Source organism: Lolium perenne, chromosome 1 (genome assembly GCF_019359855.2).
Source record: "Lolium perenne isolate Kyuss_39 chromosome 1, Kyuss_2.0, whole genome shotgun sequence".
NCBI lineage: Eukaryota > Viridiplantae > Streptophyta > Magnoliopsida > Poales > Poaceae > Lolium > Lolium perenne.
In genome coordinates, this window is record NC_067244.2 from 120,133,241 (window position 1) to 120,137,228 (window position 3,988).

A 3,988-nucleotide genomic window follows, 5' to 3' on the forward strand; every position below is an offset into this window, starting at 1 on the left:
ATTTTGCTTGATGAATTGTGCGTGAACCACCATATTCCGTAGTTTGTAGGCATATACATTTGTGATTTTTGCGTACTAATCATGACAGGACCTACACCGGCCGCTATTGACCCGGCCAAGATGACGAGTGAGGAGTTGCATGCTCACTTCACCCACCTTTTGGGCGGGCATGCACGTGACGTAGATGCGCGCCTTGGTGACGTGGACGCCAAACTCACCGACGCGCTGGACAAGATGGATGGCCTCGAGGCAGCTTTCAACTCCAATCTCAACGCCAAGTTCCAGGAGGTGTTGGCTCGGTTACTGCAGCCTCGCGACAACGTGCGACGACGCGCACGCCGCGTTCCTCGTGCGGAGGTGCCTGCGGGTACCGCTCCTGCTGCAGCAGCCGCACCTGACGCGCCTTCTGATGAAGGATACGATGATTATGGATGGGACGAGGACGAACGGGTAGATGAGAACGTGCTGGACGGCGAGGAGGTCGAACAACCTCCACCTGGTCGTCCACGTTAGCTCAACCGCAACGCTCGCCCACCTCCACGGCTGGTACGTGATGATGATCATGTTTTCAAACTTAAATTTAATATTCCGCTATTTGATGGTAGATATAATCCTGATGCGTATCTTACATGGGAATTGGAAGTAGAACAACGATTTGCATGTTTAAAATACCCTGATCATTTGCGTATTAGTGCTGCTACTTGTGAGTTCACAGATTTTGCTTCTATTTGGTGGTCTGAGTATTGTAGAGTACATCATGCTAATATTCCTACTATGTTGATTGGTTTAAAACTTGCTATGCGTACTCGTTTTGTTCCTCCACATTATCAACGTGATTTTCTTAAAACATTATCTCGTTTAGAACAAGGAAAAATTTCTATAGAAGACTATTATGAAGAATTGCAAACTGGCATGATTCGTTGTGGCATTGTAGAGGATAATGAAGCTATGCTTGCACGTTTCTTTGGTGGTTTGAATAAAGAGATTCGGTATATTTTATATTATAAGGAGTACAACACTATTACTCGCTTGTTTCATCTTGCTTGCAAAGCTGAACGTGAAGTGCAGGATCGTCAACCACCATGGAGAAGAGCGAATGTTTCTGCAGGTCGTACATCATCGTGGTCTCCGCGACAATCAGCACCACCATCTCGTGGGGCTGCACCAGCACCTACTACCTCCAAGTACACCGCGCTTGCATCACGAGCGCCACCTGCTTTCGGAGTTCCTCTTTGATGGCTTCTACGGGGAAGACGCGCGACATTCAGTGTTGCAAATTCTTGGGTTTTGGTCACATAGAAAGAGAATGCAGGACCAAATGTGTTATGTTGGTGCGTGAAGATGGAGAATATGATTCTGTAAGTGATTTTGATGAAGATACATTAGCCCTTATTGTTGCACATGATGGAGCCAATTCTGATTCTGAGAAAGAGATGGAGGTAATGGAAGCTGACATTGATGATCAGTACAAGAGCTTAGTTGCATAACGTGTGTTGTGCGTGCAATTGAGAAAATCTAAGCATGATCAACGCCACAATCTGTTTCAAACAAGAGGCATTGTAAAAGAGCGAGCTATACGGATCATCATTGATGGAGGGAGCTGCAATAATCTAGCTAGCGTTGACATGGTGGAGAAGCTTTCTCTACCTACGAGACAGCGCACACATCCATATCACATTCAATGGTTTGAGAGCTCTCGGAAGCTCAAGGTAACAAGAACTACACGTGTGCAATTTACTATTGGTACATATTCTGATTTTGTTGATTGTGATGTTGTACTTATGCAAGCTTGTTCTTTGTTACTTGGTAGACCTTGGCAATTTGATAGAGAATCTGTTCATAATGGTAAAACTAATCAGTATTCTATTATGCATGATGGAAAGAAAATTGGTCTCAAACCTATGACTCCTGAACAAATATTAAAAGATGATCTTGCTAGAGCTAGTAGAGTAAAAACGAGGAGAAACATAAGAGTGAAAATCATATTGTTGCTGCAGATTTTGTGCCACATAAGGCTAATACTAAATCTGATTCGAACCATGCTACTAAAATTCATTTGAAAAATCCTTGTTTGCTTGCTAGCAAATTTGATATTGCTGAACTTGATGTGAACACTACTCAATGCTATGCTATTATTTGCAAAGAAGTTATGTTTTCATTTGAGGATATGTCTCCTTGTTTGCCACCTGCTGTTGCTAACCTTTTGCAGGAATTCATTGATGTGTTTCCTCACGATGTTCCACCTGGATTACCACTTATTCGTGGGATAGAACACCAAATCGACTTGATTCCATGAGCTTCGCTGCCCAACCGTGCACCATATCGTACCAATCCTGAAGTGACCAAAGAGATTCAGCGACAAATTCAGGTTCTCCAAGATAAAGATTACACTCGTGAGTCGCTTAGCCCATGTGTTGTTCCTATTATCTTGGTACCTAAGAAAGATGGTTCTTCACGCATGTGTACTGATTGTAGAGCTATTAAATAATATTACCATTCGATACCGTCATCCAATACCTCGTTTAGATGATATGCTTGATGAATTGAGTGGTTCTGTTATGTTCTCTAAAGTTGATTTGGTAGTGGTTACCACTAGATTCGTATGTGTTGACTGCCAAAACCCACCGGCGGGCAGCGACGGTCAACACTGTAGGGCCGGGAACAACCTAGAGCTGCGGCTGGCTGAGGTCCCTCCGAGCGACGGCCCGCAAAGCACTTCTGGTCACACGTCCGATGCTGAGTGCAAGGGCGTGCCACCTGACCTATACCTGGTCAGGAAGGTGATGGGGATGCCTCGCTTAGTTTCCTGCATGGCATACACGTAAACATTAAATAAGAGCCTCGATCGGCTCTCAGGTTATCCTGTGAATCGGCTCAAGGAGCCGATCCACCCATGATTCGTTCGGGGTGAACGAATATATGGTGGTCCTGCTTGATCAAGATAAAGCTAATTAGATCTACGATGATTTAGGGTTTTCACCGCATAATCGGATCATCCTACTCACGATTGGGCCTCGCGGCCACGCACGGTGATCGTAAGCCGATCCTAGATAGGGCCTAAAAACCAACACGAGGTTGATCCCCGGAACATCCTGTCCAGGACTAGCGAACGACACCCTACGTGCCGCTGGATCCTCCAACCCTTTGTAAGGCCTAACTATTGCAGATATTAAACTAATCCTTGTAGAACAAGGAGCAATCGTAATGGATCAGATCTACCAAATAATGATCAAGCGGGGTGCCGCCCCCACACCTGAGATAGGTGTGAGGGCGGCTAGATATGCAAGGGTTGCACTACGGTAGCATATGATACGAAGAACAATGCTAACCCTAACACATCTACGATAACTACGTTGCTCGCCATCAACAAGGCTTCAGTACGAGCAACGCATGAACAACGTGGAGCTTGTGCTGCCTAGATCGCAAGATGCGATCTAGGCAGCATGTCGCTTACCGGATAGAAACCCTCGAGACGAAGGAGTTGGCGATGCGCCGAGATTGGTTTGTTTGGTTGAACGTGTGTTGTTGTTTATTCCATAAACCCTAGATACATATTTATAGTCCAAGGGACTTTCTAATTCAGGCGTGCACCTAATCGTGCACGGGTAAAACTCTAACTAACCAATACGTAAACTAATATATTACAGATACACGGGCCAACTAGCCCAAACCTTGCATATAAAGGCCGATTCACATATTTCTTCTGTATGTAATCTTCAAATCCATCCTGATCACGGCCCACCTCTGACTCGGTCAAATTCTGGTGATAACACATGCCCCCCTGGTTTTGGAAATAACATTTCCAAAATCATTACGCTCTCTTTCGTCGGGTCATGTCGTGGCAGAGCAGAACTGTCGCAGCACTCTTCATCATGATGCCCTGTCTCCTCAACTTTTCTACGTGACTTGACCGTTGTCCTTGGGCACCACCTCCTCGGAAACTGCTGTGGCATTGAATTTCTACTATAACCCCTTTATTTAACCGCTC

The 3,988-nt window shown here is 45.2% G+C and overlaps 1 pseudogene; it reads left to right on the forward strand.

The window, feature by feature from the left end:
- The first annotated feature begins 1,235 nt into the window (after positions 1 to 1,235).
- On the forward strand, positions 1,236 to 2,596 carry LOC139832973 (uncharacterized; annotated as a pseudogene).
- The last annotated feature ends 1,392 nt before the right edge of the window (positions 2,597 to 3,988 follow it).